Source organism: Dipodomys spectabilis, unplaced genomic scaffold, assembly GCF_019054845.1.
Source record: "Dipodomys spectabilis isolate Male_0828 unplaced genomic scaffold, ASM1905484v1 ptg000054l, whole genome shotgun sequence".
NCBI classification, from domain to species: domain Eukaryota; kingdom Metazoa; phylum Chordata; class Mammalia; order Rodentia; family Heteromyidae; genus Dipodomys; species Dipodomys spectabilis.
In genome coordinates, this window is record NW_024870731.1 from 28,064,757 (window position 1) to 28,092,545 (window position 27,789).

At 41.7% G+C, this 27,789-nt stretch overlaps 1 pseudogene; it reads left to right on the forward strand.

The window, feature by feature from the left end:
* The first annotated feature begins 5,370 nt into the window (after positions 1-5,370).
* On the forward strand, positions 5,371-6,550 carry LOC122108100 (annotated as a pseudogene).
* Positions 6,551-27,789: the final 21,239 nt, after the last annotated feature.

Here is a 27,789-nt window from a genome sequence, read left to right on the forward strand (position 1 = left end):
ATTCTCCCCTAATGTACGGGAGAAATATATCCACACTGTTCACCCATGTGGAAACAATCTTTTTAGCACCTCAAGGTCAGCAAGACCTATGGTTAAACACAAACTGCCAAGCTGTTGCATGAATGCAGACAAATTAGTGTTACATTAGGTATCTAATTTAACCAACACCACAGAGATTTAGATAAAGACAATGTGAAACTCCTGAAGACCTTTTATATTGGCTCACTCCAGTAACAGTTCATCCTCCTTAACAAAACTCCCACTCTGAGAAACACTCACGCAGCACAGAAAACGAAGCATACAAAGGAGGATCAAAATCTAGGCCAGCCCAGTCACAAAGCGAGACCCTATCTTGCAAATAACCAACTGAAAAAGAACTTTGTGCTAGTTAAAAAGGGCTTTGTGCTTGTTAAATAGGTGCTCTCCCTCTGAACCAATGCACACAGAAAATGAAGCATTTACTATGATCTCATTTTACAGGATACGCATTAAAGAGAAAAGCTAAATCTCCAGGGGGGGATGGTGGGGGTGGGTTGGGGAAGAGACAGTGTGGGGGAACAGGGATGTAGTCAGTGAATTAACACATTACAGATGGCTTTCTTTTATCTTTGTAATAGTAGATCAAGAAATCATAAAGGGGTAAATCTTGAATGGTTTTCCCACTGTGTTTATTGATTCATTGCTATGAAGATGATCTGGAGATGATCCTCTGGGATCATTCCGTGTGTACTCAATCAAGGAGGCAGGTCTGTGTATGGCGGTGCCACACAGAGTTTAGTGGCCCATCTCCTTTGAGAATAGGGAAACTCTTAAATGAGATACTGTGACATTTTTACCCATGAGCAGAAAGCAACACTGAAGATTTCACAAGAAAGGGATTCATTGAATTCAGTTTGGTACCTGGGAATGGATCTGACTTAGAGATATTAATGGAAAACTCATAGAGTATGAATACAGCCCGTAGTTAGTGATAATGCATCATCATTAATGTGTTAGTTTTGATAAATGTAACTTATTATTATAAAAGAAATGGTATGGGAAACAAAGGAGGAGGCTACAATGCTTGATAAGAAATGGACTTATTATCTTGCCCAAGTAATTGTAACCCCTCTGTACAGTATTTTCACAATAAAAAAAAAGAAATGGTGAAAAGAACTTGGCAAACCCTCTTCTTTCCTCACAACTTTTCCTGTAAATCTAAAATTATGCCCTAATCAAGAAAAAACAAGTTTGCTAACAAAAAGATTGCTTTCCCATTGACCAACCTTAGAGAACATTCTGTGTATCCTTGAGCAATCCCAGCTTACTGAACACCCCACCAGCTTAAGGATTATTTTGCTCTTGTTAAACAATTTTTATTTGGAGGCATTTAATAAGTGCTGACTGAATATGAGTCTATAAATAATATAGCAAAGACACTGTAGACTTAGAGTTGGAAAACTTTGAAGGTGGAGTTGTTACTCACTATGAGATCTTGTGTAAGGTTTGTGACCCTATGGTACCTCTGCCTCCCACGCCCTCTCTTTCAGGGATACCACTTTCTCATCAGCATGGCATTCATTCACACTTTCTGGGAACTTAGGACAGGTAAGGGTTCAAGAGTCAAACTTAGTTTCAAATCCTCTACTAATCATGCTTGTTACTAGGAAGCAAAGTGTTTCACTTGTAAGAGTTTGATTCTTTCTCTGAAAAAGGAACTTTTCAGATTGTGAGTAATCACAATGAACTACCTTTTCATTTGCTTTTCTTTAAAAAGAAGAAAACAAACTTAAGTGATATAGTACAGCACCCAACTGTAGAAGCTAGAAGAGTGGTTTGCTTCCACTATAGAAAGTACAAAATTTATTTACTTCTAGCACTAAAATTTACTTACTGCTAGACTTGAAACACTTTGGTAGTGCTAATCATGCTTAAGATACTATTCTAAGTGTTTCTCAATCAGGAATTCATTTTCTTACCTGAACCCAATGAGGCATTTACTATAATCCCATTTTACAGATAAAGAAATGAAGGTATAACAAAACAAAGTTACTTGATAAGCTCAAACAGTTACTGAGAGAAAGGACTTTGGATCTGTTCCCACATAATCCTATTCCTCAGTCTGCCTTCCTAAAATGCTGATCAAGAATAGAACATACTCTAGGACTGCACAGAACTAGGTACAATGTTTTCCTTATTTACCATAGGCTTCCAAGAGCGTGCTCAGCACACAGTAGATGCTCATTAACATGGTGACTGAGTGCATGCATAGCAGCCCCTTTTAGACATCTGTCTGCTCCCTAATCTCTCAGTACCCCCAGCATTGCAGAAGGAAGATAAGATTTGCTAAGAGCCTTCTTATGTTTTAGTTCTTTCATTCAAGTCTCAAATCTACTCTTTGAGGGGCCTGAGAATATCCCCTCTTTCTTCCTGGAGAAATTAGGCCCTGGAGAGAATACTTAGCTTTGCAAAGTCACATAACTAATCAGAAATGCAGCCAGGGTGAGGATCAGAAGTACCCGTGATTTCTGATTCTAAAGCTCAGAATTTTCCAAGGCACGTGTGACCTCCATAATCAGCACATTACTGGGAATGTGTTTTGTTGCAGAAATGGTTCTTTCCTTCACTTGATCAAGTGTCTGCTTATATGTCAGAGACTTTACCTGACTTCTCATGCCTGGAGAAACTCTCCCCAGCTTCACATATTAACTCTGCTACACAGTCACTTGTTATTTGTTTTATTTCCTAGTCTTTTCCTCACTACATTAATCTTGGTCTGTTGTTTTTTTTTTACATCATATTACACCTGGTTGTTTAGTGTCTGTACTTAGAGTAAGTTCTACAAAAGCAAGAACTGTGGCTTGTGGCCATTGTTTTAAAGGGCTGAAAACAGTTTCTAGTAAAGGGTAGGTCTTCAAAAAGTTCTTGCTAAATAAATAAATAGGCATATAGAAGACTCTGATAGTAGTTTACTATTAAATATGAATAGTATTTCCTCTTATTTAGGTACGTCATTGAGAACAAAGCTTTATGTAATACAGTAAAGCAGATAGGAAAATGGAGTAAATGACGTTAGCTCCACTTAGATAAAAGAATAAAGTCTGAGCAGCATCATCCACAAGTAGAAGCCCAAAGAATTGTGATAAGGAAGTCTCCAAGGAGGCTCACCAGCCAGTACCACTGTGTGACCAAATGCAGCCCTGGTTTTCATACCTTCTAAGCCTATTGCTCTACTCCTGATCACAAAGTGTCATAATTCACCTCTCATTTTGCCATCAGGAAACAATAACCTTGATTTACTTTTATCACTTTATTTATGTATCTCCTGCAAGACTGAAGCATTGATTTCCCTAAGAGTTAATGTTAATAGGATCAATAAACCACAGGCATGTATCATTGCTTTATCCTATCCTGGGGCAGACGGCACAGGCTGGAAGACAGCTTCAGCTGATCTCCACCCAGTTCTGGTGATTTGGAAGTGGTAAGGAAGTATCTTTGCTTACAAGCTAGAGTGAACGCAAGCACTTTGATGACCCCAGTGATAGGTCAGACACAGCAGCACTGTGGATTGTGTGGGGTATGGGCAAACCTAAAGTCCTGTTTCAAGGTATTGGTAAATACCTTCCACACTAAGGCCAGAATATGAGAGAGCAGCAAACAGAGACAAGGATCCTATGGAGAATTACTTTTATTGGAATCCTACTTTGAAGGATTTGTGAGTAAATTGGAAGAAGCCATTTGTGGTCTTAGTTTTATCTGCATTTGTAGGCTCCAGCTCCATTGTGTCCACGAAGGTAGCACAAGGGATCCTGAAAGCCCACTGCATCATAGCAAAGCTACCTGAGTGTGGCAAGCAGAGCTCTTGAGCTGCACAAATGAATTCTCATTTCACCTTTTCTCTTTAGATTCTGAGGCCACCCAGGAATGAGAACACACAGGAGAAAATTCTCCCACCTCCCATATCTACAGAGTCTCTACATCTGTATCAAAGTGTCAGGTCTTTAAGTCTCCAAGAGAAAGTCTTCAGCAGAAGCATGTAAGGACTCAGAAAGAGAAAACCCATGTGCTAGTGCAAAGACTTCACTCCCAGCTGGCTTAATTACCACTGGACTCTCCGGCATGGCACCAACTCCAGGAGCTGAGCAGACTCAGTTCTCAACCTTTTCAGATTCCCCCATCCCTCTTCATGCCTATGGGTGAAGAGGGTTGAGGCAGAGAGTGGTAATATTTTATATATTCCCATGTGTAGAATACTGAAGATATAACCTTAAAAAAAGGCATGTGACAAGTTTGTCTATTGATGTGTAAGAAAAGTTAAAAGAAAATGCAACAGAATAATAATGATTATGTGAAAGGTACTTTACATGGAATTATTTTAATTTTTCTCGTGTTTTAAGTTTCATGTCTCACTCTTCTAAACACATCATTACAATGTGAACATCCATTACCTGAAATATTAAGACTAGAGCGTTTCAGGATTTTTCCCATTTAGGAATATTTGCATACTCTTTTCTGCTTAAGAATCCTTACTCCAAAATTTTTAAATTCACAATAGTCCAGAACTTTAAGAAATTTTGGATTTGGGAGAATTTTTAGATTCTGAATTTTCAGATTGGGGATGTTCAACCTGTTTTTTTTTTGTTGTTATTTGTTTTTTTTGTCAGTTGTGAGGCTTGAACTCTAGGCCTGAGCATTGTCCCTCAGCTCTTCAGCTCAAAGTGAGTGCTCTACCACGTGAGCTACAGGGCCACTTCCAGTTTTCTGAGTGTTTATTGGAGATAAGAATTTCATGGACTTTCCTGCCCAGGCTGGCTTTGAAACATGATCCTCAGTTCTCAGCCTCCTGAGTAGCTAGGATTATAGGCATGAGCCACCGGCACCCAGCTTCAACCTGTTTTTGTTTAATCTGTACTCATTACATGGCTCATGTAACTGTAACCCTGCTGTGCAGTATTTTCACAATAAAAACTTATTTAAAAAATCTGAAAACAAATTCAGACTTGTCTTGTGCCAGTGTTCACTTAGTGACACTTGTCAGTGTTCACTTAGGCAGTCTAAATATGACTCCTTTTTTGAGGCTCAGCTTGAATGTTACATCTTAGCAGACTTACCTGGCTACCTAGTCTTTTTCACAATCAATTGCCTCTGCCCATTGCTCCCAAGCATTTCTGTCTCCTCTTATAGGCCTTCATATGCTGCAGCCCTGGTCCCTGATGCCTTAGAATGTCACTGTATTTATTTCATAGCCTTGAAAGAGGTGATTAGGTTAAACTGGGGATTTGGGGGTAGAACCTAAGCCAATCAGGCCTAATGGCCCCTAATTGGGGGAAATGTAGATACATAGATACACTCAGCATGCACACATGCACAGACAAAAATCCATGTGCGGACATGGTGAGGAGCCAGTCCTTAGCCAGAACCCACAGAGCAAAGCTTCAAGATAACCCAGATGTGCCAACAACGTCTCTTGGTCACCCAGCTTCCAGCACTGGACTAGAAATAAAATGTCTGCTGCTGAATCACTCAGGCTGTGGTATCCTGTTTCTGCAATCCCAACAAACAAAAACACTCTCCTGTGGTAGTGTGAACTTACAGTTAGCAGTACATCTCTGTTACCTATTTCACTAGCTAATGTGCCTGTTGTTCATACAGCTCTGCTTTATTTACCTCCATCACAAGCTCCAATGTCATTCAATAAATGTGGGCCAAACAAACTTTCTGAATCTTTTTTTTCCCCCTTATCCAATATCATTAGTCTGTTTTGCATGCTATGATGAAATACCTCAGTTTATTTTAGTCCACAATTGTAGGGGCTCAGTGCAGGGTTCTGGCATCACTTCAGTTCTTGGGAAGGCCAGGAGGCCAAGGCACATCATGGCAGGAGTACACATGTGAGAAAGAGATCCAGATCCTGAAACAGGAAGCCAGAGAAAATGGGGTCCCACAAACCTTCAGAGGGCACAATTCCTAAATCATCTAAAGGCCTATCATTAGTCTCCACCTCTTAAAGTCTCCACCTCTTAAAGTCTCCATCATCTCCCTATCCCATTGACCTGGGGACTAAGTATACGGCACACGAGCCTTTGGAGCACACATTATTTGCATACATTGTATCTGTGGAATTTTAAACACACAGAAAAAAATAAAAGGAAAAAATGAGCTAAAATGAGACACGGATAAAGTTTTAAAGCTGTCATTAAAAATTAATTGGTAGGCGTGAGAGCAGAGTGCAAGCAGCGACCGCGAAGAGTCATAGCTGGACAAGCATTTAGGAAATTCCTTCCTCCGTTTGACCGAGTGTTGGTCGAAAGGAGTGCAGCTGAAACTGTAACCAAAGGAGGCATTATGCTTCCAGAAAAGTCTCAAGGAAAAGTATTGCAAGCCACAGTAGTGGCTGTGGGATCAGGCTGCAAAGGAAAGGGTGGAAAGATTCAGCCAGTTAGTGAAAGTGGGTGATAAAGTTCTTCTCCCAGAATATGGAGGCACCGAAGTAGTTCTAGATGACAAGGGTTATTTCTTATTTAGGGATGGTGATGTTCTTGGGAAGTGTGTAGCGCGAATACATCACTAAAATGGCATTGTGTGAAGCCGCCCATTCCATGGAAGGGCTGAGATCTTTCATCATGTAAATAACTTCCATATCTCCCTTTTACAATAAACGGATGGTGGCTAAACTAAAAAAAATAATTGGTAGAGATGTTACAAATTATTTGTATGATCAGCAGTTTTTATTCCAAAGTAAGCACACGATCTATTTGAGACACTGTACAGTTGTGAGGGCCATTAAAAGTGTTTTTTCCTCAATATGACGTTCTCCTTCCAGTGTCTGCATGAGTATGTGTTCATGTAGGCACATTCTAATCTCAAGGGAATAATTAGGCAAACAGTCTGCTGAAATATCCATACCTTGAAAACCAACTTTGGAATATATTCTAACTTCTGACTTAAACCTCTGTATATTACATACAATTTCATATTTTCCAAATGCTTAAGAACTCAACTCAAATAGTGATGTCTTTCATCCCAAAATTAAAAAAAAAATCTAGGTTCTCAGATTTTGAAGTTTGGTGTACAAATCCTCAGCTTTAGCACCACCCGAGGGTTCGTTAGAAATGCAGAATTTCAAGCTCCACCCTGAATCATATTTTGCCTTTTAATGAGCTCTCCAGATGATTGGTATTCTCATTAAAAAGTGAAAAGCAAGGCTCTAGAATATATTTTTTAGGATTAAATGACTTATTCAACCTTTCCATCATTAGGATTTTCCTGAGAAATGAAAAGATTGGAATTCACCATGGTCAGAACCAGGCCATTATGAAATTCTTTATGGTCTTCACTTTGCTTTCAGGCAAATGGAGAATAGTGATAACCAGGCAGGATCATTTTGAATTTAGAAAGCACCTCTAGTTTAGGTGTTCTGGAACTATCTATAACTTGAAGACAATGTCCTATATAAGAGGATGGATGATGCAAAGTGACCTAGTGTCCATTAAATAAATCATAAAGAAATAAGTAAATAAAGAAATAGGTAAAGGTACAAATAAACAGGTAAAGGTACAAATAAGGATCTCTTCAGAATCCTCTCCAAATAACTAAAGCCAACCTAAATATGACAATCTAATCGTAAAATAATAGGAACTTGGAGGGTTTGTTGGACAGCAATGAAGTGGCTTATCTTTAACAGAAGATTAGTCAAATGCATTTTCAAAAGGGTTTGTTCTCTATTTGCAATTACAAATAAATAATCAAACAACTTTATGATACATAAAGACAAAATATTGACTCTTCTCTTTTCTTCCCAACCTTCACAGACTGATTTTGCAGAAGCATTCAATTGTATTTATTGACTCCTAAGCAAACATATTGGTAAAAACATTCCGTGGATATAAAAACATTTCTTCCCTGGGGCTTAAACTGCTTTCTAGACATTATCTCATTAATTGCTCCCTTAAATCTTCCTCATTGATTTTTTTTATATATTTTTTGAATGAACAAGTTCAGTGTTCTCTGCATATGGAGGAAAGAGTTCAATTAGAATTTAGGATCTTCGGTGTCTTTTAAGACAGAGATGTTATATCTCAATTGACAAGAAAGTACCAGGGAAGCTTCAAAGGAGCTCAGAGTATGTAGAGTGGGTTACGCAGGCACCTCTGTGGGCAATCACTCCAGACAGGGTCGTGGTGGGGTGAGAAACAAGAGTTGCTGGTAGGTCCTGCCCCACCCCAGCACCCCTTCTAGCCCAGCCAGCTGATTTCACCTGTATACTCAGGGTCAGTTCTTCCCGGTTATAGCCTGAGCCTCCAGGAGGTAAGCCTGAGATATGCATGAGATAAAGCTGCGCTAGCCACACCTGCTTGATGGGGGAGGGACTAGCTAAGATGGTGGGGACAGCTGCTCAGGGCACGGAGAGGCCTTTCCCTATCCCTGTAGCATGGCAGTCTTGCCAGCTTCTGGTACCACCGCCAGGACCCACCCAGGAGTCTGGGAGCCAGAACAGCACAGCTACAAGGGGGTTGGGGTGCGTTGGGGTTGAAAACACAAGGCCACCTGGAGGGGCCATGGGTCCTTGGGAGAGCAGCTGTGGTTTGGACTAGGCCTGGTCCTGTGGAGCCCCAATGCCACCCTTGAGGTCCCACTCCACAGTCAGCCCCACCACCGACCAGCCGTGTAAGCCACAGCAAGTACTTCAACCTTTCTGAGCCGCCCCTCTCGGTTCCCAAGGTAAGAACCCTAGCCTCCACCACCTGCAGTATGGTCAGATTTTATCAAGACTGTAGCCGAGTGTTTGCTCCATGTCCACTGTTAATAAGTACAGACTTGCTCAACAAAGGTATACTGGTTTGGGAAAGAAAGTGAAGACAAAGCATCCATCCGTGGCTTCATTCACTTCTGAATGGATGATTGATACCCCCAATGGGGGGGCAGGCTCTGGGATTTGGCGCCAAGACTACAAACTAATAAACTCCTGGAAAGGAACAGCTTGTAGTTTGGCAAGAGCTAGAGGGAAGGTTTGTTGAGGTAACAAAGGAGCATACTGGGTGGGAGTGGGGGGCCAGGAGTTGAAAATTAAGGAATGACTGGCAGGTGATGGAAACAGCCTGGAGAAAGATGGAGAGACACTAAATTGCAGGAAGCTTAGGAAACTTCAGAGTGGGAGGAGGGTGAATGATGGGGGGAGGGGGGAGGCGACAAGGAATTTTCCAGGAAGGCAGGGGTGTCACAGAAAGCATGGGGGGGAGGGTAGATGTGAATGTAGAGGATTGGCCATGGAAGTGGGAAATGCTGTGTGTTTGTATAGTGTGTGAATGTGTGTGGGATGTACATGTGTAGCACATGGGTATGGTTGTGTGTATGGTGTGTATGGTATGTGGTGTGTGTGGCATGTGTGTGGTGTGTGTATGTGTTTTGCATGGCTGGCAGGCATATGTGTGTGGTTTGTGGTGTACATGTGCATATATGTGGTGTGTGTCTGGTGTGTGGGGTGCATGTGGTTTGTGTGTGTGTGGTATGTATGTGTTTCGTGTGCATGTGTGTGTCTGGTGTGTGTTGTGTGTGTTGGATATGTGTATGTGTGGTATATATGGTGTGAGTGTGTCGTGTGTGGGGGGGTGGGGTGGGTGGGTGGGTGTCCAGCACCTGGGCTGTAAGGAGGAAAATCACAGGATGACACCAGAAGTGAGTTTCCTTGAAATAAGGGAGAAAGCAGCCACGGAGAGGTGTTTGAAGTCACTGGCAGGTAAACCTGTCTCAAAGACTCTTCAGTTACAGTTAAGTGTTTATGCAGGACCCCTTTTCACATTCCCAGTAATGCCTGCTGCTGGTACTCTGACCTTGAACTCATCTTCCACCCTCCTGGCCACCAAGTGCAGGCTCTGTTGTCCAGTCTGATTGCTTTCGAATAGTGTTTTGTTTTCTTTAGTAAATAAAAATGACTCCACTGATCCTTAAGATAAAATCTGAGGCGCCCAGGCCTGGAGTGCGTATCCTGTGGCGTGGTCTTGTTGGTCCCCGCAGCCTGGGCTCTCAGCATTCCCCACCTGTGCTCTACCTCTGCTCCAGCAGGACTGCAGCTGCACCTTCATACCAATTTCATGGGATATATATTGGGTTCTTGATTACATTCTCCCTCCCTTCTCCTCTTGTCTACCTTTCCTCTTGACCCCATCCCACCCCTTTCACGTGTCCATTTCCTGGCATCTTATTTTACTGAACTTTGATTTTGCCTTTCTAAGGAATTACACTATTTGAGTTCTCCCTTGAATCTACCATATTTCAGTTAATATGTTTATTATATACACTTGCATACACCCAACATATTATAAGTTTATAAGCTATCTCTAGTTTCCACACATAGGGGAAAACATGTATCTTTTGTCTCTCTGGACCTGACTTCACGCTTATTTTTTTGAATTATTAAGGTGTTGTACAAAGGAGTTACTGCTTCATAAGTCAGGTATTTAAAATTTTTTTATTGTTATTATAAAGATGATAGAGGGCTTATAGTTTATACTTTTTTTTTTCTTTTTTGCCAGTCCTGGGGCTTGAACTCTGGGCCTGACACTGGTCCCTGAGCTACTGCTTCTTTTTTTTTTGTCGGTCATGGGGCTTGAACTTTGGACCTGGGCACTGTCCCTCAGCTCTTCAGCTCAAGGCGAGTGCTCTACTACTTGAGCCATAGCGCTACTTACAGTTTTCTGGTGGTTAATTTTTTTTTTTTTTTTTTTTGTCGGTCGTGGGGCTTGAACTCTGGGCCTGGGCGCTGTCCCTCAGCTCTTCAGCTCAAGGCGAGCGCTCTACCACTTGAGCTACAGCACCACTTCCAGTTTTCTGGTGGTTTATTGGAGATAGGAGTCTCACGGTCTCTCCTGCCCGGGCTGGCTCTGAACCGTGATCCTCAGATCTCAGCCTCCTGAGTAGCTAGGACTACAGGCGTGAGCCACCAGCGCCCAGCTTGGTGGTTAATTTAAGAGTCTCACAGACTTTTCTGCTTGGGCTGGCTTTGAACCTCGATCCTTAGATCTCAGCCTCCTGAGTAGCTAGGATTATAGGCGTGAGGCACCAACACCTGGCTGTCCCTCAGCTTTTGCTCAAGGCTGGCACTCTACCACTTAAGCCACAGCAGCACTTCCAAGCTTTTTCTGTGTATGCAGTACTGAGGAATTGAACCCAGTACTTCATGCATGCTAGGCAAGCACTCTACCACTAAGCCACATTCCCAGCCCTTATATCTCTTTTTAAGAGTAGGGCTTTCTAGGCACTGGTGGCTCATGCTTGTAATCCTGGCTACTCAGGAGGCTGAGATCAGAGGATTGTGATTCAAAGCCAGCCTGGGCAGGAAAGTCTGTGAGCCTCTTATCTCTTTGTTTTTTGGTCAGCTGTGAGGCTTGAACTCAGGGCCATAGCACAGTCCTTGAGCCTCTTTGTGCTCAAGGCCAGCATTCTACCACTTGAGTCACAGCACCCCTTCTTATTTTTGAGTGGTTAACTGGATATATCTCACAGGCACTTTTCTGCACAGCCTAGCTTTGAACCAGGATCCTCAGATCTCAGCCTCCTGAGCAGCTAGGATTACAGGTGTGAACCACCAGTGTCCAAGCAGGAAAGTCCGTGAAACTCTTTATCTCTAACTACCAGAAGACTGGAAGTGGAGCTGTGGCTCAAAGTGATAGAATGCTAGTAGCCTTGAGCACAAAAGCTCTGGGACAATGCCCAGGCCCCGAGTTCAAACCCTACAACCAACCAAAATAAAATACTCATTTTATAAGCAAAAAAAAAAGGAGCTCAGAGTGACCTAACCTTCCTTCCTTCCTTCCTTTCTTTTTTTTTCTTTCTTTCCTTCCTTCCTTCCTTCTTTCTTTCTTTCTCTTTCTTTCTTTCTTTCTTTCTCTCTCTCTCTCTCTTTCTTTCTTTCTTTCTCAATTTAGGATGTCCTAGATTTTATCAACCCAGTAAACTTAACTTGACTAATGTACCTAGCCTGTATCTATCAGGAGAGATGTGTTTGAAGATTAGAGATACTCAGATGTCATAATTTCATAAGGAGGAAACAAAAATTGCTAGTAAACATCAGTACATAAGCTACCTGACAAAATAAATACAGTGATCAGTAGTGACCAGGAAAGATGTGCCAAAAACAAGGGCATTGCAAATTAGCTGAGTCCCGATTTTAGCAGAACTGCTAGATTAGGAAAAGAAGCTGTGCATGGATGCCATAGCATTTAACTAATAACACTGGTGACGTATTACAGAGCACTTCCCATGTGCATGAAACCGGCGAAGCACTTACCACATCTCATTTAATAATTCCTTAAAACCTATGAGAAAGTATTATTACTGCCAAGTCACATATCAGGAAAAGTAACTAGTCCACAATGCTCTTTCTGAAAATTACATTTCTATGTACCATACAGTGCTCTCTTGAGCAAATATGATTTGCTAGTGAAACTGAACAATCGATTGGTCACTGCATCTGAGCAATCAGAACCATGCTCACAATTTCCTCAAAACATTTCTGCATTGTAATGCTTACTTACAGTCTGACTCCATCTCCATCTTTATCTGGAACCTTTCTTCTTCTTGAGTCCCACTGCCCAGCCCAAGGCACACCCCAGGAAGCATGGAACCACTGCTGTCAGGGAGCTCTCCTGAACAAGGCACTGCCTTGAGGAATGAGCAGGAAAAAGGGAGCATGATGGTGCTCCTTAGATCCTGAGATTCTCAACTCCAACTTAGGAGGTGTCATTTTCTCTAAGTATCAGAGGATGATTGGGTCAAGATACCAAAATCGATAGGGGATCAAGTTCTTTCCCTAAAGTGATTGTTTGCCTAGAGTCATGGCACTCCTATGTCTTTCCTAGCGCCTCTACATTACTTAGACCCAGGTAGATAGAAAGCTGTAGAAATCGTTTGTGCAAAAATAAAATAAAATGAAAAAAAAAAAAAGAAATCATTTGTGCACTGTCTTTTTAGGGAATGAGAACCTGTGTATGCAATGTGTATGTAATTTCCTTTTCAAGTATCTTCTATCCAAAAGTGGTGGAATCCATGGGGGTGGAACTCACAGGTATAGAATGCCAAGCATACATTATACAGTCAGGAGCTCTCTGGCTCTCTGCCATTCTACACAGATTGTTATTTGTATTTTTTCTCAATGTTCTCTGAAGTTCTTTGATAATAATAATCTGGGTTTTGACTACCAAAAATAGCTAATTTTGGATGCCACTTCAAAAACAATAAATTTCAAACTGTCTGAAAAGAGCCTGGAAGATGTCTGTATAAGAAGAAACATTGGCTGGGAAGGTGGCTCAGTGGTAGAGCGCTTGCCTTGCATGCCTGAGGCCCTGGGTTCAATTCCTCAGCACCACATAAGCAAAAAAGAAAAAAGCCGGAAGTGGCGCTGTGGCTCAAGTGGTAGAGTGCTAGCCTTGAGCTGAAGAGCTGAGGGACAGTGCCCAGGCCCACGACCGGACCCCCCCCCCAAAAAAAAAAAAAAAGAAGAAGAAACATTAAGGGACTTAATTCTAGTTGTATTGAGAATGCCTTGAAAGCAGTGCTGTTTCCACGAGCATACATACATAGTCATTGGAAGAACAAGGCAGTTGGGGAGGTAGAGATTGGGGTGGTTAAGAGTAGGAACTCCGAGGACTCCCTAGGGAGTTCAATCTTCATAAGCGATGCTACTTCATAGCTTTTGATCTTGGCAAGTTGTTAACTTCTGGGGCCCTGATTCTATCATCTATGACCCTACTTCATGGGGCCTTTTGAGCTTTAAAAAGATCAGTCATGTACACTTTGAATTTTCCTAGCACCTAGCGAGAGTTATAAGCCAGTTGTTAACCTATATTTCAAAGTGTAAAAATGGAAATATTTCTTTAAAAAAGTGTCCCAGTTGGGCTGGGAAGGTGGCTCAGTGGTAGAGTGCTTGCCTTGCACCCATAAGGCCCTAGGTTCAATTCCTCAGCACCACATAAGCAGAAAAAGCCAGAAGTGGTGCTGTGGCTCAAGTGGTAGAGCGCTACCCTTGAGCTGAAGAGCTGAGGGACAGCGCCCAGGCCAAGAGTTCAGGCCCCACAACTGACCAAAAGAAAAAAAGTATATACACATGAACACACGTGAATACAAACACATACATGCACAAAGCACAAATACACATATTTACGCAGACACACACACTTACACACATGCACAAAGACAGAGAGAGAGGATTCCATAACCCAAGATGATTTCTTCCTCTTGAAGCCTGCTATCAGTTTTAAAATTCAGGTTTGCATCCTGAACATATTCTTCATTCCATTCTGAAATGAACAGTCCCACCGGAACCATTTCTCTGAGATTTTTCTTCTCCAGTTCATTTCTAAGTCTCCTGGAGCAACATGCCCACTGGGAAATGATTCCACACCCCAGTGCTTCTACACCAATGCTTCATGAAGACCTGAAGCCAGAGCCACCTTTGCTTATTAAATTCCCAAAGCATGCTTTCCTCTTGTCCCCGGCAAAGCACAATTTCTCCTGAAAATGTCTAGCTCTGTCAGAACAGGCAAAGGGTACACCTGTTCTCAAGCATGTAAGGAACGCACTTTGGAAAATTAAAGGATCAGATAAGCAAAGGAAAATAGAAAACACTGACCATTCCCTAGAAATACCCAGTGCCTTTAGTGATAATTCTTTCTAAATTTTCCATATTGAAAAAGGCCACTCTGTGTAAAAGTAGAACTTAACATACATGCCACTGCTTTGCATATTCCTCTCATGTAAATGCATAATGGACATGCTTGAAGTCAGTGATATAGTCTATATATATCTTTATGAATGGTTGTGAAAGGTCCTGCCATATGAACCTGGTGGGAGTTTGGAACAGATCCCCTGTTGGGGGTATGTAGGCTGTTCCTCCCTTCATTTGGCAGGAATGAGTTCTGACGGGGTGGCATCGGTAGATCATAGTGATCAGCCAAAGAAATTAAACATAAATATCCTCAAGGTATGGAAGACTCAGATGCCCTTTCTGTCCACCCTCATACTTCCAGAGGCCTCTTGCACTGTGAATGCTTGCTTAGTGCCACCTTGGTACACACTTCCCTCCAGGATTCAGACTCCCTCCTCCTCATATCCCTTCTGCTATCTGACGTTTGGTCATTTTGTAGTTTTATCTGGTGCCTTCCGTCCACTGGTATTTTGCTGTGTTGTCTGTTGCAGCTCAGGCTGACCTCCCTCCATCTCATAGTCCTGCCTCAGCCTCCCAAGCTGGGATTTCAGGAATGCGCTACCACAGCCTACGATTAGTTTTATCCAGTGAAGATACTTAACTCACTCAGTTATTTCACTTGGAGATTTTGAAACAATATTCCAGTTCTCTCACTTGGTCCCTAACTTGTTTTTAGTACATCATTATTGAAGGAGGAAAGCCTTTCCCAGAATGAACAATGCAATCCAGTCAAGTCTAGCCTCTGGGAGTGTGGCCAAGTTTGCTTTTGTGTGAGTGAGTCAGAGTCTTGCCGGGAAGCAGAGGCAGGGGACTGCTGGGCTTCAAGTCTAGCCAGGGCACTTGGACTTGGTTCAAAATGTGGTTACCATTAACTATTAGATTTGGACCAAGGGAGCTGAAAATCCTCGAATTCTCTACTGAATGGAGTGGAAAAGGGACAACCAGAATATTAAATCACAATTCTAGTCAAATAATGAACCCCAAGATAAGGACACAAGCGGTTTTTTCTTGCTGGCTATTGTTTCTACCATATTTATAACGTACCACATGATTGTTTTGTTGCTTTGTATGTCTCTCCCATACGGCATAACCCCTATTTTCACGGTATTTAATATTGGTATAATTTGGGGAGCAGAAGGGAAAAAGCAAATTGTTTAACTAGGGATACAAGTGGACCCATTGCAACAATGAGATGTACAAGACATTATATGAAAAACTAACTCCACAATTTAGGCGGGAAGGGGGTGGGATGGAGATGGATGGGAAGATGGTAGAGGAAAAACAAAGGAGAAAGCAACAATACTTGATAAGAAATGTACTCATTGCCTTGCTCATATGATTGTAACTCATCTGTAAAGTATTTTCACAATCAAAAATGTACTTTAAAAATTAAAAATAAATGAATAAATAAAAGAGCCATAAGTAAATCATGTTGAAGCTGTATGGAGAGGCTTAGGTCCACATCCATGTCCACACGCTGGATTAGACTTACTCTTGTACAGGGAGACTGACTGGATGAGGAAACAGGTAAACATGGGGCCATTGCCCTAAATGGCTGAGAGTGTGATTTTCCACCATTTTATTGGTTGCTGTGGGATCTCATTAACTTTTTGTTTGGACTGACCTTGAGCCATAATCCTCCCAATCCCTACTTCTCAAGGAGCTTGGTGTGAGCTACCCAGTCTGGCCCTAAGTTATCTTTTTTAATTAAAAAATTATCAAAGATTTTGACATGCTTATTTCATGTGCTTGTCTCCCAAACCCCAATCTCTGGAGGATTTAAAAGCAACTTTTTAAAATTTTTTCATTTTTCTGTCAGTCGTGGGGCTTGAACGCTGGGCTTGGGCGCTGACCCTGTGCTCTTCCGCTCAAGGCGAGCACTCTACTGCTTGAGCCACAGTGCCACTTCCAGTTTTCTAGTGGTTTATTGGAGATAAGAGTCTCACAGACTTTCCTTCCCAGGCTGGCTTTGAACTGTGATCCTCAGATATCAGCCTCCTGAGTAGCTAGGATTACAGGCATGAGCCACCAGTGCCCAGCTCTCAAGAGCAAATTTTACTCATCATCATTGAGCATCTATATATTTTACTATGCATGTCTAAAAATAAGAACTTGAAACAACTATGATTCCTTTATGCCTTTTTTAAAATATATTTTTTATTGTGAAGATACTGTGCAGAAGGGTTTCAGTTACATGAGCAAGGTAATGGGTCCATTTCCCATTAAGCATTGTTACTACCTCCTTTGTTTTTCCCCTACCCCTTTCCTCCCCACTTCCCCAACTCCTCAACCTCCCCCACAAGGTTGTAAAGTTCGTTTTCAACACAGTGTCTTGTACATCTCATTGTTACAATGGGTCAACCTGTATCCTTATTTCAGCATTTTGTTATTTCCCTTCCCCTCCCCAAGTTAACAAAATGTATATACAAGATGCAGGACACTGGAATCAAATACAGTGACAATAAGGATTGTACCATGGGGAAAGAATATACAAAGAAACCAAAAAAATCACATAGTACATTATAAGTACATTAAAAAGAACAGCAAGAAAGATAAAATCTCTTATGTCCCTATCTTGGGGTTCAGGTTATATGGTCATATTTACATAGCTTTTGACCTCTTCTGCTTGCCCTAGACATATACTAGTTATTGCAGATAAGAGAAACCATGGGAACTGTGTTTCTTTGAGTCTGGCTTATTTCACTTAATATAACTTTTTCCAAGTCTCTCCATTTCCTAACAAATGGGTGGTGTCATTCTTTCTAATGGAGGCATGGAATTCACACACACACACACACACACACACACACACACACACACACGTACGCGCACACACACACACATGCACACACACATACTTATCACATTTTTTGATCCATTCATCTACTGGGGGGGCATCTGGGTTGGTTCCATATCTTAGCTATGGTGAATAATGCTGCAGTAAACATGGTTGTGCTGGTAACTTTAGTATGGACTTGTTTGTGATCATTTGGGTAAATGCCCAAAAGTAGGATTGCTGGGTCATAGAGGAGCTTTATGTGGAATCTTTTCAGGAACCTCCATATTGCTTTCCAAAGTAGTTGAACAAGTTTACACTTGCACCAACAATGCAGTAAGGTTTCTTTTTGTCCACATCCCCTCCAGCATCTGTTGTTATTAGATTTCTTGATTATAGCCATTCTAACTGGGGTAAGATGGAATCTCAATTTTTTTTTATTGTGAAAATACCCCACAGAGGGGTTACAACTACATGGGCAAGATAATAAGTACATTTCTTATCAAGCATTACTGCCTCCTCAATGTTGTTTTGATTTGCATTTCTTTTATGGCTAGAGAAGTTGAGCATTTCTTCACGTGTCTATTGGCCATTCTTATTTTCAGTGAAAGAGGAAGACTGAAGAATAATTTGTATGACATGTCCATTTTTATGTATTAAACATTGCATTTGTTTGAATAGGTGCAAAAAACAGAAAAGGTGGTCCTATTTGTGATGATATATTAAGAGTGGAGAGACTGAGGAGACAAAAGAAATGTGGGAAGGAATCTTGTGTGTGTTCATGTGTGCTTGTGTGTGTACATGTGTGACTGGATATTTATGTGTGCATGTTTGTACATGTGTGCTGTGTCTCATCATTTGTCACGCATGGGACAGTTTTAGGACCCCACCCTTGAACACTGACAGAGACAGGAGCAACAGGGTGTAATCTAGGCTCACCCGCTGTGGCCTCCCCATCTGGAAAATGAGGACAGTGCGACCTGGCCTCATCTGTGATGGGAAGAGGTGGTAAGTGCCCCTTGTGTGAGGCCTTCCTGTCTCCGAAGCAATGTTTTGGCACATTTTGTCACAGGAGTTGTCTCAAATGCAACAGTCCTATGAGTGCTTTGGAGCCTAAAAAACACATTATTGCATAAAAAAAAACATAATGCGTAATCATGGGGAACAGTAATGAGATACTGTGGTCTAACGCAGGGTCAGTGCACTTTCTAGACGTGGAGGATTGATTGTCGCTTCATGACCACGTGGTCACCGTCACAGCATCTCATCTGCCTCCCAGCTTCCATGCGGGCATGGACGACAAGCAAACAGCAGCTGTGGCCATTTTAGGTCCACATAGGCAGCGTGACTGTCACTGCTGCACCGCATCTCGCCAAGCCCAGATATTCCACAGACGAGAGACACTAAACACTTGTGGGTTTTTTTTGACAAGGGATGCATGAGATCTTCACACATTTTGAGAGAGTCCTTAACACAGTCTATTTCATTAGCCATAGCATAAAGTACATCTGTCTTGCCATCACCTCCAGGAGAGGAAATCATGGGGGTAGGGGAGAGGAAATCATGGGGGTCCGGGAGAGGAAATCATGGGGGTACGGGAGAGGAAATCATGGGGGTCCGGGAGAGGGTGTGGCAGGAGGAGGAACGCAGGGACGTGTGCATTAATGTAGAGTGAATGGATCCACACCAAGGTTGTTTTACTGAAATTCGCGCTAGCAATTTGGAGGAGGCTGGCGCTATTTAAGCATGTTTATTTTTAACACCGTGATTTGTCAGTTGTGGAGGGAGAGATACATAAAACTTGTCGTCTCAACTAATTAAAGGAAGTAAGTTCCTAGAGAGGAAAACTGATTGCTCATGCACAGTTCTTTAGTCTGTGTTGACACATACGGATAGTTTTAACTATTGGTTCTGAATTAATTGAATAGTTTTTAGTTTCAACATGTAAAAGAATTTAATTTTTTTAAATGTAGTGAAAATTCATAGCTTTTAACCAGATATCTTCAAGTTTAAGTTGTTTTTAGATTGGTGTAGGGGAGTTCTGGCCTCACACTAAGGCCTCACACTTTACCAACTGAGTCTCCATCCAGCCATTTTTCCTTTAATCATTTTTCTGATAGGGTTTTGTGCTTTCTGCTCAGAATAGTCTCAGACTGTGATCCTCCTACCTATATCTACTACATAGCTGGAATTATAGGCATGAATTAGCATGTTGGCTTGTCGGTTGAGATGAAGTCTTGCCAACTTTTACTCAGGCTGGTCTTGAACTGTGATTTTCTTGATCCCCACCATCTGGAGTAGCTGGGCTTATAGGAATGGAGTACCACACTTGATCCTACAGTTAAAATTCGTTCTGTCTCTATCACTGATCATACTTGATTTTGATGTCTTTATGCGTGAAAGGGAGTAGGTACTTTACTATGGTTTGAGATGGCCTGTCCCCATCAAAATCCAATGTTGAGGCATAATTCCTGACATAGGCAGTGCCATGTGAAAGAGTCTTCACGAATGCACTGGTGTGTTTCCTGTAGTGGTGAATTCTCTTTCTCAGAGCTGGGTTATTTACCTCACAGGGTGGACTGCTATAATACAGTGGGGGTCCCCCTCACCTCTGGTAATTGGCTCTGGAGCATGTATCTGCTTGCTCTACCTTTCTCTTGTCCACTATCACACCTTCACTAGAAGCTAAGCAGATGCTCGCACCATGACCTTGCTGAACGATGAGCAAATCAACCTCTTCGAAAATATAAATTCACCATCCTTAGGTGTTCTCTTATAGCATCACAAAATGAACAGAGATGATGTACTTGGCTGAAATCTCCGATGCTGTACGTGGCAGATGAAATGATCATTTTGTATTTGCCAATATGCCAATCAAAACACATATGGCAGAAAATCTGAGCTAAAATGTTTGTTCTAATTCATTAATGTGAGTAAAATATTTGTAGCATTTTAAGGAGTTCAACTCGTTTGGCTCTAGTGAGCTCAAAGGATGATCCTGCGTGCCCAGCTTGTTGCTCTGGCCCTGCAAACTGCATCCTCAGGATGTCAGTCCTCCCTCACTTCCATAGATCTCCTCACACCAGTCTCTGAGCTGACCTCCACTGTTCTCCAGAGATTCCACATTGTCTGATCTCTTTCTTTTTCTTTTTATGCAAATCAATTCGGGCTCCTATTCCACCCCTGGGAGACTCTCATCAAGGAACTCTACCCAAGTGACCCTTCCTCCCCACTAATTCCTCTAGCACTTACTCCTTACAGCAGGAGTAAGACATCATCTTGCATTGTTAAAGTATTATCCCTTCCCTAATCTTCCAGAAGACAGAGAGTTGGATCTTCAAATTTAGCATATTGTGCGCATTTTATCAATAGTTTTCTGTTGGAAGATCAGCTGAGCAGATGAGTAAGCCATCTACAACAAGTAGATCATAAGAGGCTTGAGGGGAAGGAGGACAGACAGTGGCTGACAGTGAATGTTCATGTAGTAGCTTACTTGAATTTTATACTTCTTAAATGATAGTTCTCTCATGAATGGGAATGAAAAGAGAATTCCAAATTCCAGTTCTAAGATTTAGAAAACCTACAGTTCATAAAGCTGATAATGTATAATAGAAGTTTGAAAAAGTAACCATTTGCTCAACCACCTGAGTTTATAAAACACATGTCCCAATTGAGGAGAAAAGGCAGGGTGCGAAGGCCAAGCATGCCAGGCTGGATGGATGATGACATATAACAACCATGCTGCTTTTCAGTTTTATTTCCTTGTAACTGGGATGAACTTGAGAGAGGGGTGTGTGTGTGTGTGTGTGTGTGTGTGCGCGCGCACGCGCGCATTTGTTAGACTTCATTAACATCATACTGTGTAGAAGTTCCTTCCTCCAAAGGAGCTATTTTTTAACTAAGAAAAATTAATTCAATTCCTAAGATTCATATAATTTTACAACTGATCATAAAGTTTTGGAGCCTATTTCTATTCTGTATTCCTCATCAAAATGGATGAAAGAATTAAAATACAAGAAGTTTTGTCCCACACTCACATAACCTGCCATTCTCTGATTCTGCTTTTTTTTTTTTTTTCCAGAACCATCCAAAGAACCACACAAACACAACATGGCCACCTATTCAGCACAGGTGTCCCATGAGGTTGAATGCCATACACAAGCCCTCAGTCACTGAGCTTACTTCTGTGTGGCACTAATTGCATTCATAAAAATAAAGGCAGATAATGTAGGTAGGTCTGTAGTCCTATAGATAAGTGGTCAATGTTGCTGTCAATCAGAGACACCTGTTCTGCTGTTGAGGTGGTATGATAAATACACATAGCACACCAAAATCAGAACATTCTACAGACACAGATATAGACTGAGATAGGTTACACTGCTGTCTTCTAGAAAAAATGGATCATCTTAACAATTTTATCCTTCCTACACTAACTAAAATTCAGGGTGGCCTGGGAGGAAATAGAAATCATTTAATTTATAAGCAGGTGGTGATCTCTGCTTGGTATCTTTGCATCATAATGTTCTTTCCCCCAAAGAACAAAAAGGGAGAAAGTTACAGCCTTAGAAGGATAATGCAGTGAGCAGAGGAAGGGCAGACTGGCCCACTAATAATTAATAATTTAATAATTTAAACATGTTCTCCAAAACTGAGCGCCTGACAGGCAGTTGAGTCCTGCAGTAAGAGCTATAGAAGATCGAATCTGGAGTTGACAGGGTCCCTCTGGGAAAATTCTGATCAAAAGAGTGATTAAAAGGGAGTTGGAAGGGTCAAACTTTTAAAAATCACCCAATTCAGACCTTTTGGTTGGAGGATATGCTAGCACTTAAATATGTATTTGCCTAGCTGAAGAGAAATGATAATTCTCTTAACCTTCTAAACTCAGCTTTGGGCAGACTGACATCATAGGATGTCCCTGAGCAAAAGTTCCACGGAAGTGAGTGGCCTGAATGAGTTCCCCCACATCCTCAAGTCCTCAAGCTCTGGCAGCAGCCGGACAGATTCAGTGGAGCATGTGATCACAGTGATGTTCACAGCCACAAGTGCATGTATTCATTCACACAGGGAAGGAGTATTACATAAACTTCATGAGGTCATCCATCACCGTTCATGGAACAGGAAATTCATGGGTAGAAACAACAAATTTCAAGGACAAAGGAAGACAGCACAAACTGCTATGATGTCAAACATGGATAGGTGGAAAGGGAAAATTTGATGTCAGGTTTTCTAACATCCAGATTAAATAAGTTCTGTTTTTAATTCATGCTTTATAGTGCTGAAAATTTGAAAATGACTCTCTTATACCAAATGCCTAAATTCACAGCTACATGCTACTTCACTTCCGAATGCTAGAATATGATTTCATATCACATCCTAACTCTCCCAAACCAAGGTTAGATGTGGAGCACTAAATCCATGTAAACAGCTTGACCTGGTTCAAATCACTTCAATCTGAACATACTTCAAATTACTGGAGAAAGTATCATTACCATTAGCATCATTGCCTGAACACTGGAAGCAAAATTATGAATTTTCTATTTTATTTGACTTATTCATTCATTCCCTGTTACGTAGTCAACCCTGGATACAGTAGGTAAGCCATGTATCTACATACTACAAAGTTCCAAGTGAAACAAGACTACATAGTGCAGTAAATGTTCCAAGAAGGGAATGTCACTAAAAACCAGCATCTGTAGTGTGAAGGACTCATGGGATATAACTAGACAATGGCTGTGTATAGTTAGGAGAGTCATGAAGAGCACAGAACCCAGGTGGTGGGCATGAGGACTATGATGAATGCATCTTGATGGTTGCGAATCTCTTCCTGAGACAAGGATTAAGCTGGGTATAATGAGAAAAGTGAGGTGGTACAGAAACTAGCACTACCAAATTAGCCTTCTTTTCCTTCTTAGCAGTCAACTCAAAGCTTTTGGATGGGTTCATCAAGAAGTAGGATAATTGTAGAAAAAGAGGCTCCAAGTTTCTTCAAGCAGTGAGAGAGGCAGATGATTCTTCTTAGAAAAGCGAGTTCCCAGGTCCTCATCCTGGTGACACCCATAAGGCTTGATGATCAAATAGTGTGAAATTCTTTCTCTTGTCATTCTAGCTTCCAAGATGGTGCAGGAAGTCTGATACTCACTCACAGGCAGGCAGTCTCTATTACAGGTGATGGAGAAACAGATGCAGTGTATCACTTGCTAAAGGGAAGTGTGAGAATTTGAGCTACTGAGTTTTTCATCAAGAGCCCAGCTAGTACCTGGAGAGCAGTTTCAGGGCAAGGAACATAATGCTAATATGAGTTACTCTTTCCTAAAGGCACTATGTTTCACCTTCTACAGGCCCTATCTCATTAAGCTTCAGGAAACCCCTAGGGGAGAGGAACTATTTTATTGTTGTTGTTGGCGTAGTGGTTGTGGGGCTTGAACTCTGGGCCTGGGTGCTGTCCCTCAGCTCTTCAGCTCAAGGCTAGCACTCTACCTCTTGAGCTACAGTGTCATTTCAGGTTTTCTGGTTGTTTATTGGAGGTCAGAGTCTCATGGACTTTCCTGCCCGGGCTGGCTTTGAACCGTGATCCTCAGATCTCAGCCTCCTGAGCAGCTAGGATTACAGGCATGAGCCACCAGCACCCATCAGGAACTATTATTCTATGTAGTTTACAGATAGATGGGACAGGTGAGGCTCAGAGAAGTTAAGATTTGCTCTAGGTCAAAGAGGTAGGTTGTGTAGCCAGGTAACAGTGGCTCATGCTTGTAATTCTAGATACTCAGGAGGCTGAGATCTGAGGATTGCCATCCAAACCAGCCCAGGCCAGGAAAGTCCATGACACTCTTATCTCAATTAATCATAGAAAGAGTCACAAGTAGTGTTGTAGCTCAAGTGGTAGCCTAGTGTAAAAGGAGCTTTGGGATAATACTTAGGACCAGCAGCCAAAAAAAAAAAAAAAAAAGAAAAGAAAACGAAAAAAAAGAGGTAAGTTGTGGCAGAACTAAAACTTTAATTCTTGCCCAGATATTTGCCCTCAAAGACTCGCTCTTGCTGGTAGCTTATGCCTGTAATCCTAGCTACTCAGGAGGCTAAGATCTGAGGATTGCAGTTCAAAGCCAGCCCAGGCAGGAAAGTCCATGAAACTATCTCTAATAAACTACCAGAAAACCAGAAGTGGTGCTGTGGCTCAAGTGGTACAGTGTTAGCCTTGAGCTAAAGAGCTGAGAGACAGCGCCCAGGCTCAGAGTTCAAGCTTCACAACCACCACCACCACCATCAACAAAAGACTCTCTCTTTAATTGTGACTAGTTAAAGAGATGATTCGTTTTGGCAAATGATAACGAAGCCCTCATTTTATTAGCATTTGGCAGCTCTCATTGAACCAAAGGTTTTTGTTTTTGTTTTCATCCCAGAAATAACCTTGCAAAGTAAGAAAGGGGGAAGTTAGTGCTCTTTTGGACAAGTTAAGGGACTTTCGTTCTGCAATATTAGTCAAAGAAGGCACCAGTGCTATAGTTTTGATATTTGTCCCCCTCCCCTGCCCCTCTGCCTAGTCTCCTGTGTTGGGAGCTTAGTTACAAAGTTTGGGGGCTAGGATGTGGTAAGAAAGCTTTAAGAGGTGTGCCCAGTGAGGCTATCCGTGAAAGACGTTAAAGTTTTTCTTGTGAGACTCTGAGACTCTCAAGAGAGGGGATGGTATTAAAAAATCTGAGCTTTCCCTCTCCTTAGGCTCTCATTTCCTTCCTTCTTCAGCGTGCCATCTTTCTTTTTGCATTCACTTGCTGTCTACCAGGAGATTCTCACCAGAGCCAAAGCTGATGTGAAGGCCTGTGTTGAATCTTTAGAACTGTGAATACTAAACCTTTTTTCTTGCTAAGTATCCAACCTCAGGGATTTCACTACCAAGATGAAAGGCTGACAAAGGCAGCTAGCAAAACAAGTAAATCATTTGTGTTCAACTCACAGAGTTGCCACTTCCTGGCTACAGAACTCTAAAAATTTGCTCAGTCCCTTCAAAGTCTGTTTTCTTATTTATAAAATGGAAACAATTCATTGCCCACTTCCTAGAGGGTCTGAGATGAGATATTAAAGGTGACCATGCATGATACATAGATCTAACGCATCAACCTGACCATACACTGCTTATCCAATGAATGTTAGATTTCAGCAGCACTGCCAGCAAACAGTTCACTCATGGTAAATATGGACTCAAAGAAATTATTGAATTGTAGTTCAATCTCATCCTGTTTTAGTTCAGCTACTGCTTCGCGTGAATCCCACAGGTTAGTATTTCAGGGGTCTTGCCGCTCAGTGCTGTGCATTTCTTACTACACTATAAATGAGCACTAAAACCCAAACTCAGGATGGAAGGGAGAAACTCAGAACACTTTAGGTATCATGGATGGCATTTATTGTTTTCCAAGTATGCGTGTCTTCCTTTTGCTTTCTCTTCTTTTTTTTGGTACCTTTTTTTATTGTAAAAATACTGTACAGAGGGGTTACAGTTACATGAGCAACGTTGCTTTCTCTTCTTGAACCACACTGGACTTCCTGTTTTTCTCCTCGTTCATCCATTGGAATCAGTGTCTTCAGGTAGAACTGCTATTGAGGAGTCCACAAGGATTGCACAGCATCTGCCCAAACTCTTAAGTCAAGAAATCAGTGACTTCAGGTGATTGTTTCTAACACATTTATAAGATTATTTCTTTGTATAAACCCTGCTTTCACTGTATTTGAGGTTGATATAATTTGTGGAGGGGAAGGAAAAAAACAAATCATTTAAATAGGGATACAGGTGGATCCATTGCAACAATGAAATGTACAAGTCGTTATGTGGAAAAACGAACTTTACAACTTTGGTGCGGGGGGGGGGGTGGGGGGAGGATGGGAAGGGATGGGAAGGGGAAACAAAGGAGGAGGCTACAATGTTTGATAAGAAATGTACTCATTATCTTGCCCATGTAATTGTAACCCCTCTGTACAATATTTCACAATAAAAAAATTAAAAAAAGAAATCAGTGACCTTTGTAATTCTCACTTTAAGGCATAGAGTGCAGACTTTTGAAAAAGCTGTAGGATGGCCACACACAAGGGAATGGAGTAGATGACCACTAAAAATGAATCAGAGGCATCGCTGGGGAGTCTCTGGCCTGAGATGAGCTGTACCATTAAAACCCCTCACAGAGCTCTAGAGCAGAGCTCTTCAGTGGCCTCCTTCCAGCTAAAAGGCTTCCACTTCAGTGCTCTGGCTCATGCAAGTTTGTTTAAGATGCATAATTTATAAAGGGTACATAGCACTATCCTTGAGTAACTTTGACCCCCCCCCACCTGCTCAGGAAGATGAGCTGTAGAGACTGAAAGTCAAAGTTCATTATTGAGTACTGGCTTTATCACATCTGAAGAGCTACAAAGGGCCATCAGCTACTCATCGCATCGCTTTATTCCCTTCACTCTCTGGTGGTTCTGTCAGGTGCCTGTTACAGTGCCTGTTCTCTGGCCTGTAAAGTTCTTTTTCTCCCTGCATATACTTTCACAGATTCTAAAACAATGTGAGCAACTTGACGTGGAACACTTATTCATCCACCACCATTATGTAGGGAAAAGGAAACTGAGTTCCTTTGACTGTCTGCCTATTGTGTAAAAGAGATGGTGGATTTAAAAAGGCAGAGTATAAATTCAGCACTGTTCCTAAGCACTTCTGCTTGAGTTGACACAAGCAAGGAAACTATCTCCTTAGGATCCATGAGGCTGCCCCAGATTATTTGTCATTCCAATGCCCATGATGACATAATAGTCAATTTACAAGTGATTTATAGTGCTCTTGATACAATTGATAAGGAGTAGCTGCATAAGGGTTATGGGGAAGGCATTGTTAGTGCTCTAACCTGCCCCAAATATCCTTTCCTTAGCACATTTTGGTGATTTCATTCTGCAGTGGGACAGTAACAACCCCTTTAAAACAATCCATCAAACAGCACTAGTAGACAAATATAACTTCATGCCCTAGAAAACTTTATTCCCTGTTCAGCTAGCAAGCCCTAGTACCATCCTGACTGTAAGAGTTTTCCATCCAATCATTGTAATTCAGTGTGGAAAGAAGCCCAATCTGCACTGACTGGTCTAACATGTAAAAGGTAAGTGGCAATGATGGGAAGTAGTATTACCTATGGATTATGATCTTCTACTATGTCTACAGTGCCTATAACAGCAGCTACTTAGGAGAGGGGGAGGCAGGAGAATTACCCTCCCACCCCTGCCCAACAAAGCTAGCTTGAGATCCTATCTGAAAAACTAACTGAAATAAAGAGTGGTAGAGCGCTTGACTGGCAAATTCAAAGCCCTGTGTTCA